This window comes from Scatophagus argus, chromosome 3, assembly GCF_020382885.2.
Source record: "Scatophagus argus isolate fScaArg1 chromosome 3, fScaArg1.pri, whole genome shotgun sequence".
Taxonomy (NCBI): domain Eukaryota; kingdom Metazoa; phylum Chordata; class Actinopteri; family Scatophagidae; genus Scatophagus; species Scatophagus argus.
The window spans coordinates 1,411,691-1,424,632 of record NC_058495.1 but is presented as its reverse complement, the minus strand read 5'-3'; the positions used below and the strand labels follow the sequence as shown (position 1 = coordinate 1,424,632).

At 39.5% G+C, this 12,942-nt stretch overlaps 1 protein-coding gene across 6 annotated transcripts in view; it reads left to right on the top strand.

Moving 5' to 3' along the window:
- Nucleotides 1-12,942, top strand: part of cadpsa (Ca2+-dependent activator protein for secretion a) — a 173,845-nt gene that overhangs the window by 43,210 nt on the left and 117,693 nt on the right. The window lies entirely within an intron of this gene.

Here is a 12,942-nt window from a genome sequence, read left to right as displayed (position 1 = left end):
TACTCTTCATATTTTATGCCTTCACAAGAATTCCCTCATAGTTAGTGTCTATACCAAATTATAAACTACAGATATCTTTAGAATGTCTAAATAGCCTACATCACATAAGTAAATGTATGAATTATCCTTAATGAGAGTAGGGAGAGTGCATTTTTTTTGGAGAAAAACATCTACTGTTACACAGTATCATGTCCTGTTTTACATAAGACAAAAAAACAAAAAAGAAAATATATGTGATGATATATGATGATTTAAATATATTTTATTGAATTTGAAAATGAGCATGAACATTCTGGAGCTGGAATTTATAATATAACTATGTTGCAGTGGTAGGAAACTTTACGTGTGTAGAACTTTCATGTGTTCCCCTGTTTTGCAGTCCTTCTTTGCAGGGCAGAGTGAGTTCTTGATCAGGGCCAGACTCAGATTGCTGCACTACCCTTACCAATGCTGCTGAAGCTGCTGTGTGGGGAAGGTGTTCTCGCTTTCGCCCTTCCCGAGCGCTCACCTCTGCGGCCGTATATAATGTGCTCATAGGGATGACATTCTTGTTCTTCTTTTGCATGTATGAGGCAACAGTGGTGTCCTGAGTCAAAGCAAACTTCGAAAAGATGACCTCTCTCCCCCTTGTTGTAATCGGAGCAGGTGGCAGCTCAGGTTTGTTCCATCTCACAGTGCCAACCATTGTGATTTTCTTCTTCAGGAGTGCCTGACCAAGCTCATGAGAGGTGAAGAAATTGTTACACATCACATTGTGTCCTCTTAGCCCTTCTGTCATCTCTAACACAGCATGTATGCCTTGTTTTCTCTCTGGAGCCCCACCAGCTGGCTTCCCAGTGTATACATGCATATTACAAGCATAACTGGAATGCGCATCACAGGCAACCCATAACTTAGTTCCATATTTTCGGGGCTTGCTTGACACGTACTTGCGGAAAGGACTCCAATTCTCAAGAATTCCACTGTTTTTGCCCTGGGCTGTGTTCTTGCGAGAAAACAATTTCCCCTTTTATGTATGGAAGTGCATAAGAAATTAAAAAAGGAAATCTGATCTGAATATGACAATTTGATATCACAATCAATAACATCAGGGTTGTACATGAGAGGTAGCTGTTCCACCCACTCGTCCCAGACATCCCTGATTGCTGCCTGTTTGTCAGTGACAAACAGGCAGCATCCCATTCATTGTCAAATCTGGTGCGTAACATTTCCAGGGACATGGTGGCTCGAAATATTGGTCTTCCCATCTCAGTGTTCCACAGACTAGAAACAGCCTCACCTCTGGACTTGTACACACCAACCACTATTAGAAGCCCCATGTAGGCATGTAGGTCAGTCACACCCATGGTCTTCCATTGCTGACCGTAATGATCCCCTCCATGTTTGTCATTGCAAGGACAATTTTTTTAATGGCTGGAGGGAGGAAGAGCTGGAGTCATGGAGTCATTCAAATGACATTTTCCACTGTCATCCTGCTCGCAACTTGATGTGGAAGTGAAGACCAACAGATAGCACTCTTTTTCAACATAAACCTCTGCCTTGCTGCCTGCTCCTCTCCATCAGTCATCAGAGGGGCTATAATTTTTCTTCCATGTTGTCTTCCTGATCTGACACATCCTCCTCCAAATCACTATCAACCTCCTCATCTTGGAAGATCAGATCAAAGGCCTGTTGCATGCTAAGTCTTCTGGGCAAATGTGGTGGGAACACAGACAATTCTCGTGACAGTGTCGAGGTCCCCCTTGAGCTCTGTCACCACTGTCCCATAAAACATGGCCTGTACAGTTTCACGGTTGCCATCTATCAAACCATCATTTTCATTGATTTGACCCACGCTGGTAGATTTAAAATCTGTCTCAATAGATATGGGTCAAATTTGACCCAAAACAGCCTCAGTGTATAAAGATTTGTAGCACCTATACAAAAGTATAACATTTTGAAAATATTTTTATTTTTGTGTATTTTGGGTCACTTTAGGAACAGTCATCAAATTTCAGGCTAAAAAGAATGACATGTGGGTTTTTTTGTTTGTTTGTTTGTTTTAACTACTGTCAAATGTAAAAATGGGTCAAATTTGACCCCAACAATATGTAAGGGCTAGTGAGGGAGGCCACCAAGCAGTCCTGAACCGGGTCGGGTACCTGCAGATAGTTGCTCAAAAGGGAGGGTTTTAATGTTGTGGAATTTTACGGGCTGGTATATCCAGGTGGGTAGTTAATTACATACGGGTGGGAATCAGGTGAATCAAAACAGTATTGTAGCCTGCAAAAATATGATATAAGCCAAAATATGTCTGTGAAGATTCTCAGTCATCCAGGTCATATTCAATCAAAAGGCTGAAGCAAGGCGTCTGGACTTGTGAAGATTAACTTGCTTCTAATCTTAGCAATATTACGAAGGTGAAAGAAGGCAGTCTTAGAGATCTGTTTAATATGATGGATAAATGACATGTCCTGATATAAAATATAACGCACAGGTTCCTCAGTCATACTGGAGTCTAAAATAATGCTGTCTAGAGAGAGAATATTATCAGCTATCAACTATTCTAGTTCTGAGATGTTTGGGACCAAAAATAATGATCTCAGTTTTGTCTCAGTTTAATAGTAAAAAATTGGAATTCATCCAGTCTTTTATGTCCTTAGGACATGCCTGAAGTCTGACTAGCAGCTCTGTTTCTTCAGGCTTTAAGGATAAGTACAGTTGGGTGTCATCAGCATAACAATGAAAATTTATGAACCCTGAACCCTGTGGAACACCGAGGTTAACCCTTAAATGTGAAGAGGAAACATCATTAATGTGAACAAAGTGAAATTTATCTGATAAATATGATCTAAACCAGCCTAGCGCAGTCCCTGTGATCCTAATCTCGTGTTCTAATCTGTGTAATAAAATGCTGTGATCTACAGTGTCAGATCCAGCAGAGCAAGTATAGAGACATGGTCATGACACAGGTCATTAGTAACTTTAACCAGTGCTGTTTCTGTGCTGTGATGGGCTCTGAAACCAGACTGAAACACTTCAAACAGACTGTTCCTATGTGGGTGATCAGTTAACTGACCACCTTTTCAAGTATCTTAGAAATAAATGAGAGGTTGGATATCGGTCTATGGTTTGCTAAGATGTCTGGGTCAAGTGAAGGTTTTTTAAGTAAAGGTCTGATAACAGCAGTTTTAAACACCTGTGGTACATAACCTGTTGTTAAAGACAAGTTGATCTGATCTAATAAGGAAGCGCCAATCAGAGGAAAGTCGTCCTTGAGGAGCTTAGTTGGGATGGGGTCTAAGACACATGTACTTGAGTTAGATTTATTAATACTGGAGGTCAGCTCAGGGAGGTCTATGGGTAGGAAGGTGTCCAGAGGTGGATTAGGGCTAAAAGAGGTTTCTAAAGATGGCAGTATATTGGCTATCGTGGATAGATCTTGATTGATTTTTTCTAATGTTAGTTATTATATTGGTGAAGAAACTCAAAGTCTTCACTGCTAAGATCTGCAGGAATACAAGGCTCAACAGAGCTGTGACTCTTTGTCAAAGAGAAAACATGGGTTGTTCTTGTTTTGCTCTATTAATGATGAATAGTAAGCTGTTCTGGCTTTATGAGGTGGCCTTTTATACGTCAATAAGCTATCTCCCCAGGCCCTCTGGGATTCAACTGATTTAGAGGAGTACCACTTCCTTTCCATCTGTCTTGATACCTGCTTCAGCTAGCCTCCTATGATTTGTAACTTTCTTTTTTAGTGGGGCAACCATATCTAAAACTGTGTGTAGAGTGGCTGCAGTGTTGTTGACAAAGCAGTCAATTTCTGCAGGAGTAATATTTAAACCGGTGTGCTCTGTTGTACTGGCACATGGTGCTTAAGGGAGCTGTGATGGGGTTGCATCCCTAAATCTGTCTACACTATGATGTGGGTGTGATTATGACAGTGTGCTGGTTCATTTACTGTCTGAAGGAAACCTATCGAACCTAAGAGTGAATTAAAGACTGACTTAGTGTCACAAAATGGCAGCGTCGCTGACGCAGGAAAAACTGAACCCCGATGCAGAGTCACAAAAGGGGCAGGCAAGCGAGGCAGAGGTCCAAACTTGTAGTCTTTTATTATTAAGGCAAAAAAACAAAGCACACACTTACTGCGGCAGGGGATCAAAGAAAAACTGTGGCAAAAAACTCCTGGCGTAGCATGGCAAGGCAAGAACAGAACAAAGACCCTGACATGAAACTGGAAGACAATGTAACGCTATGACACAGGTGACTGGGAAGACAAGGACTAAATAGACAAGACAACGAAACACAGGTGAAACACATCAAGGGAGGAGAATGCAATCAGGTTTAAACAAAAGTAAAGCTACATGAAACAGAGACACACAGGGGAAGTGACGCTTTCAAAATAAAACAGGACATGACAAAAACCTTGAACATAATACATGGAAACACAAGACACACATGAAACATGACACATAGACTCAAAAACCAAGTGACAGAACCCCAGGGCGTGGCACTTAGGACTGTCAGAGTTAACATCCATATGAATGTTAAAGTCACCCACTATAATGACTTTATCTAACTAAACTAGATAAGAAGTTTGAAAACTCAGACAGGAACTCTGAGTAAGCAGCAGCAGGTGGGCGATAACAACTAATAAAACTGGCTTTTCTGACTTCCAGTTTTGGTACAGTATGATTGTAACTATGCTGCAGCTAGATATCTGTCAATTTTTGAATTTAGGTTAAAAAATAGATCAATAAATGAATCCTAATAATAACAGATAAATGGTCAAATGGAAAAGGACAAACTGCATGCTTTTTGCAGCCATGTTAGTTGTACCATTAGTTCAAACAGGCCAGTGAACGCCCCAGAACAGCAAATGAGATGATTATTCTCTAACAAACTGTCCACATCATGTAAAGCGCAGTGGGGTCAAAAAGCGAGGCACATCCCTTTTGATCAATGTGCCTGTGGCAGTAATGATGGCTGGAGCCAGGAGACAAATTGAATTGCAGGTCATCGCAGCGGATATATAGTGAGGCAAGAAGAAGAGAGTGGGTGTTCTTTCCTTTTTATCAGATGGGATTTAGCCATTAGGGCTGTGGTGGAGTGAGCAGCCACTGAAAGCCTTTAAATGGTCAGAATGGACTAGAGATAACACACTGGAAGGCATGGTGAGTGCTGAAACAGTGAGTCCAGGAATCATAGAAATAATCAATGATGATTTCACTAATCAATCAAAGGGTCTGTTTATGCAAATTACAAATTTCTTCAACAGCAGCAACCCTTTTCAGAAGTCATCTCTTTTACTGTGGATGTAGTAGTATAACATTTTTATTGGAACTACTTCTTATGGAAGGAGTATGAAACACCTATGAATAACAGGACAGTGTTGCTGCCAAATTTTATAAATACCATTATTCAATGCTGTGAGCACCACAAACGATTCATCTGGGTGTAGATCTCCATACCTAGACACCTAAAACTATGTGCATGGATAATTATTGGTAGTATTAGAAAGAAAATATTTTTGCCAATTCCAGTTTCCTATAGTGTTTTTCATATCATTGCAAAACTTTCCACCAAGCTAGCATCATGGTTCTATGGGTGAAAATGTAATATTGCAGCTCAGATAAATGAGATGGACTTAGAAAACAAAGTGGGTGAAAATTACTTGCCCTGCTTCACTGTCATCGAATTCCTGATTAACTGTGAAAGTCATCTTTCAATGAAAATAAAACAATTATTTCATTCCTGTTCATCAAACCTGATGATTAGCAGTTTTAATAAAAAGGATTTATATATTTATATCTCCTTATTTATATTATACCAAATGTTATATCTTTTAGTGTCTTACCTTTCTCGGGGCAACAATATTAAATAACAAAAACTAAAAAAACAAATATAATGAATAAATAACCAAATAATTAATTAAAAAGTGGATTAACTAGACTGTCCTTACAAGAAAACTGACTGAATCTACTGTACAAACGTCTAAACTGATGTTTACCTCTAGTTCTATTTCAAACACTAGAAAACATTAGACAAATATAAATTTTGTCTAAGCTCAGTTTAAATAAAACTATCTACTACTAAACTACTACTATCTACTACTAAAATAACAGCACTGTGAGACCCTTAATGGCAGCAGTGTCTGTTTAGCCACACTTTTCACACAACCTGTGCCACAGTCCCAAGGAGGGGACAGGCTTCTGTGAACTAAATTAAATTTACAGTAAACAAGACGGTGTGGGACGCACAGTATTGCTGTGAAACCTTTGTATTTACTGGGCATATTTGCTCTGAAAACACAAATGACAGTGGAGAGACCAAATAACCCACAGTTGTGTTCCTCATCAAAGAACTGCTGCTGTCCTGGTCAAACAGAGACCTTGAACACTTTGAAGTACATCTCCATGGTTAGGCTCAGCACTTGGCCTCAACACTGTGTGTGTGTATGGGTGTGTGTACTGATGCTGACATGTACTGAAACATTTAAATGGTTGCATGTATGTGAGCACTACACAGACACACAAACACTCCCTTGTGCCCTTTATCCTCTTGTATGTGGTTGCCCTGGCAACTGTACACAGAGGCTACAGTTTATCCCCCTTTCTTTGCCATGCCAACACTTGTCTGCTTATCTAAATTAAGGGCGAGTGATTGCTTTCCTTTTAATCACTATCGAGGTCTGGGCCTGTTAATCCATCCAGAGGAGGTAGCAACCACTGTAAATCAAAGGGGAGAGGAAGGATTAGGGAGGAGTAGAATGACATTAATAATCTAACATTGATGCTCATGATGAACATCTGTCAGTATTCTTGGTCAAATTATAAACTGTTTGAGCCAGGTATGATACGATTACCTGTCATTTTGCTTAATCCTCATCCTACCAAAGTAGACACTACTCGAAGAAACAGCTGTCAAAGCAAAATGTTATTTCTTCTCAAAACATGAATTATGTAATTAATATAATATAAAATAGTATTATTTCAGGATATTTTTGGATTTGTTCTTTAATACAAACTGCACATTTTATCCACAGTTAAATTGTACAAGCAATATTGGTACTTAAAACTTTATTTATTATATAAACTATATTTATTTATTTTATTATTTATAAACTATATTTATTTTCAAGAATTTCCCTCCAGGGATTAATAAAGGAATTCTGATTCTGATTCTGATTCTGATTTACATTCAAGGATTCTGATATTTAGTTTTCAGTTTGTTAGCCTGATTCTTTAATTGGAAGCCCAAGAACAAACCGGAGAGATCTTCAGTTCACAGAAGTACAATTTATTTAGGTCACAGGTAAAGTATGGCAGCGCTGGGCTCGGAGTTACGGAGCTCTTGCAGGATCTCAATCAGAAGGAGCCTGGATATTTGATTGTAGTTTGCATTTGTCTTCTTGGACTGGGTCTACCCAGCACAGAGGTTGGACTTACTCGCAACAAAGGGTCATTGGCCAGTTATCTCTGAGGTGAACAAGCCAACCACTGTTCATGTGCACTTCCTGAAATGTGATATCAAATGTGTGGATATTGTTATTGAGGCGTGTATCTACTGTAACAGACCTAGAAAGATTAGAGAGGATCTTGCAGGTACATCCAAGGACACACAGTAGGTTACATGAGTTCAGTAAGAAAATACAAATCTAAAGTGTACACAGTAAAGGCCAATTAAAACAGGTTATTTATAGTAATATTATAGAAAACATTTTTGTGTCATATTTATATGGGGAATCCAACTGGGGTAATGGTAATCCCAAAATAAAATAAGTGAAATAAAGACACAGTCATTCAACAATGAATGGTGCTTACAAAGAACTATGTACACGACATGCTAAAGCCAGGTATATCACATGATTTGACTCCTGCTGTGTTCAGTGCATGCGGACATGTAGCTGGAAGAGTAGATTTTCCAGTCGAGTGTAACCCTGATTAGATTTATAGTACTCGGAAATACAGGATTCCTTGAATGCATCGATAGTGTATCTGTCTGCTAATTAAAATCCAGAGTGTACCTGAATGCAAACTTGAACTGCAGGTCTTGGGTGTGAGAGCAACGACAAAAAAATAAAATAAAGGAAGAAAGTTCCATGCTGCCATGAAGCACACTGTTCTCCGGTTATGATTAGAGGGGTTTTCATGAACATTGTGATAGAACTGCTGTTAGCAGTGAACCACGAACAGGTACCTCCCTCGAAGACATGGGGTCTGTCGTAGGAGGGGCTCCGCCGGAATGTTTCCCTGAACTTTTAGAACAGGAATGTCCAAACTTTTTGCAAAGAGGGCCAGATTTGGTGAGGTGAAAATGTGTGGGGGCCAACCGTTCAGCCTAACATTCTTTGAACCCTTAACATCAAATGCAAATGAGCTATTTTATGAATTTTTTATTGCAAATGGCTTACTTTTTATTTCTTCACACAGAACACAAATAATTCTAAACAAGTTTTTATCAAAATCACTCTGCCTTTCATATTTGAAGACCGCATAAAATGAAGAAAAAGGCTGTCGGGGAAAAAAAAAAATTGGGAAGATTAAACATATATAGGTTCATTTGAAACATTATATATTATTCACTATTAAATGCTCACTGTAAACCTCTAAATTCAAAACGTGAACAGGAAAATAACACTTATATACACTATAATAACAGTTATCCTGTTCAGAAGTACAGAATATTGAGGGCCATGTGAATCCTTGTATCACTCGCTCTTTCAGTTTTCAATTGACCATCAAAAATCAAAAAACGAAAATATACCATCCGATTTTGAATCAGATATCAAAAATGAAAAAGGCCGGTGTTTTTCATTATTTCAAATTTAGATGCGGATCAAAAATATGAAATGGAAAAACGGCTGCCGGACCGAATTTGATTTTATTATTTCATTTGTCGAGTTTATGAGACCCGCTTTGTCAATTGAAAAACAAAAGAACAAATGATACACGGATTGAAATGACTCAGTGCATGTTCAAGCCTGCACATAAATGTAAAGTGTAGTTTTGATCATCACAAAAAAATCAATTCACTGAAATTTTAGAATTTATTCACCTCAGAAGACTAAACAAATAACTTGCCTTCACTAACGTGAAGGGTGATACTGAGATCTCGACTGCAGTAAATATGCCAGACCTGGCTCCAAAACAGTGGTTTTCATGTGCAAGATGTCACGCAGGTGAGAGTCCCTTTGTCTCGTCCTCACACGCTTTTTGTTAATGTTCATAACCGAGAATATCTTCTCGCACAAGTATGTCAAGCCAAACAAGCTCAGCATTTTCTTTGCAAATGTTCGAATCTCTTGGAACCTGCCTTCATCCAGCTGGCGGGAGCTCTTGTCAACTTTGTTGCTGCCGACTGTGACACTTGGCGTCACACTGCAGCTCAGTGAGCTCCAGCTGCAGGTGGTCTGGAGTGTCATAAGGGTCCACGGAGAAAGGAGAGGAAATCCCCAAAGCGCTGTTGAAACTCTGCAGTGAGAGATAAGATGTCTGCTGCGTACTTCCTCATTTGCGCACTGATATTGTACTGATATTGTATTGTACTGGTCATTATTATATGGGAAATATGTGGTATTGGGCTGCGTTTGTGACAGGTGCCTTTGGAAAAGTAGCAGCTTGGCCCTTGATGTGTGCAATGTGCTGCAGGCCAGTGGAAATTTGAACACGGACCAGACTTTGGACATGTCTGTTTTAGAACCACCTGAGGGTGTAGCAGTCTGCCGCTGAAGGAGCTGCGCAAAGCCTCCACTGTCTGATGCAGAGGGTGAGAGGTGTTGTCCATGATGGATGTCAGCTTGGCTAACGTCCTCCTCTCACCCACCTCCTCCACAGAGTCCAGTGGGCAGCTCAGGACAGAACTGGTTCTCCTGACCAGCTTATTTAGTCTCTTCCTGTCCCGGTCCGTGCTCCCCGGTCCCCAACAGACCACAGCGTAGTGAATAGCAGAGGCTACCACAGAGTCATAAAAAGTCCTTAGGAGGGGCCTGCACACTCCAGAGGACCTCAGTCTCCTCAGAAGGTGGAGGCGACTTTGGCCCTTCTTGTACAGGGCATCAGTGTTATGTAACCAGTCCAGTTTATGGTTGAGGTAGAGACCCAGATACTTAAAACTGTCCACCATCTCAATGTCCGAGCCCTGGATGTTCACTGGTGTAAGTGATAATGTCCTTCTCTGGAAGTCAATCACCATCTCCTTTGTTTTACTGGTGTTTAAGCACAGATGGTTGCGTTCACACCAGTCCACAAAGTCCACGATGACTGACCTGTACTCCGTCTCATTCCCCTCAGACACACAAATAGTGGGAGAAAGTAGAAATACCCAAAAATTCTACTTAAGTAAGATAACAAAGTATTTGTACTTCGTTACTTGACACCACTGGATGAAGTAATGACTGAAGTTAACTCTGAGAGGTGAATAGGGGAGAAGCTGTCCAAACATACTTTAGGTGTGGAGGTTGCTATAAGAGAAACTCTATTTGGTGGAGTATTACTGCCAATCCTCACTCTGATGTTCACAATCTTATCAGTGAAGAAAGTTAAGAAACCATCACTTTGTATCACGTTGGATTGATCTTGTTCCTTTCTATTAATGAGGAGTAATATGCCCTTCTGGTGCTACGAAGTTCTTTTTTATACATTAACAAACTATTTTTCCAGGTTTGACGGTCTTCTACACATTGACTGGAATGTGATTTTCTTTCCAGCTGTCTAGTTTTCTGTTTCAATATGTGTATCTTTGAATTATACCAGGGAGCTACTCTCTTCCGGTTAATGACCTTCTTTTTCAGAGGAGCTATGGAATTAAGGGTCCCAAGAAGTGATGTTGCAGTGCTACCTACAAGAAAGTCTACCTGTGAGGGAGTGAAATTGGCATAGTTGCCCTCCATTGTATTAATGTAGGTTGTAATGGCAAGCTCTGCTGGAATGAGTTCTTTAAATTTAGATACAGCAGTGTCAAAGACATCTGCTGTAGTGGAATTTTTTCCAGGAAAGTACAGTTTGCTAAAATAAATTCAAATGTTATTAAGGAGTGGTCAGACAAGACATGATTTTGGGGAAAAAGTGGAAGGTGGTCAGCCTCAATGCCTTATGTTAGCACCAGGTCATGATATGATTAAAGGAGTTAGTGGGTTTATTTAATCTCTGGGAAAAGCCAATTGAGTCTACCAGTGATTTGAAAACAGAAGCCAGACATGAATGTTAAAGTCTCCCACTACGATTACTTTGTCTGAGTTTATTGCGAAGTATGATAGAAAGTCAGGGAATTCATTTAAGAACTCAAAGTAAGAGAGAAGCCTTAGCGAAGAACCTAGCGATCTGACTACATCTATAGGCAGATCGATACAGAGGTAGTTTTCTAACAAGCTTGAGGACTAAGAGTCTTCCTATGAAGAGGCAGACAGAGCAAGCCTGGAAGCAGGGGGCAGGCAGAAGTGACTGACTCACAGGAGACCCTCGGGCAATGATCTGCAGCGGAAAAAGACAAGTCTTTAGCAAAAAATCCCACAAGGGAAAAAGGCTAACCTATGTGTACCGATGTGTACATATCTGTAGATGACTCATGGGTACAAAAAAATAGTAGTGATTGCAAAAGCTACCATGTAATCCTTACTGGCAACTTTGACCAAGCGTATGAATGAAAAGTGCTTTCTGCCTCTGACAAGCCTATTATTCTTTCTGACAGCACAGCCTGTTTTTGTTCCGAGTTCATCAAATATGACAGCCTGATCAGAGGGCCTTTCCTTCACAATATGACACTTTAGGTAGTCCACTATCATCATTCATAGAGGCACCTGTCTAGTATAGTGAGAAAAGTCACTATGCCACTCTTGCCATATCCACCTGACTGTTTAAAAAATCTGTAATTTTACTGTGTTGTAAAACACATTTTACAATCATCCAAACCAGAGAGAAAGAAAATAAAACTCACCACTGTGGCATGTCTTTCCACTGACTCAGGTTTGATCAAAATAAACCCTTAAGTCACACAGGAAGATGTGAAAATGTTGGGAGAGGGGCGAGAGTGAAGGTGGACATCAGAAAAGCAGTGCAGGAAAACTGTGTAGAGCCAGAATATTTACATCTAAAGCAGTGATTTAAGGATTTGCTTCTACCAAACCAGTTAAGATGAATGTTAGAAAGAACAACAAAGACTAAATTTAGATATTAGATATTTTTTGCATTTTTGTGGCTTATGTTTCAGTCACCAAGCGATGTGGTGGTTCACTGTTACACTGTGATCTGTGGGCTTTAGCTTCTATCTTTATCTTTTAGCAAAGGGTCAGTTAGGGACCAACTGTTCTCTTACTCGTTGGAGCTTTTAAGTTGCTCATTAGTTTTGTTTTGGTTTTTTTTTAATAATGAATTATTTTTTAATAATAATTGGATATAATCCATTAATCTGTTAATTATTTCCACAATGAATCAATTAATTGTTTTTGCCATCAAATTTCAGAAAATAGTGAAAGATGCCTGTTTAAAGAAGTTATTCACATTGCTTGTTCTATTTGACCGAGAGCCAAAAACCTCAAATACTGTCATAAATTATAAAGAAAAGTCACAAATCCTCACATTTGAGAAACTGGAACTACTGAATGTTTATATTTCTTGAAAAAGATTAAAAGAAAGATTAAAACATTTCACTCTGTGTCACTGGCCTCTGTAAGCAGCATGGCTACTCTTGGCCAACTGGAACAGGAAAGTATTGACAGATGGAAGCAATAATATCTCCAAGAGGGCAATTTTCATTATGATTATGGGCACAAGCAGGCCTGCAGGACAAAGTCTGCTGTATATAAATATTAGTATGAATACAGACTCCTTTGTGTGGTTTGGAAAAAACAGAAACACAAGAAACTCAAAGCTTTGACTCATTGTGGTTTGTGCTTTTAATAGCAAATGTATAGATAACAAATTAAAAATACTGACTTTATAAATGTGTGCGCAACCTTTACAT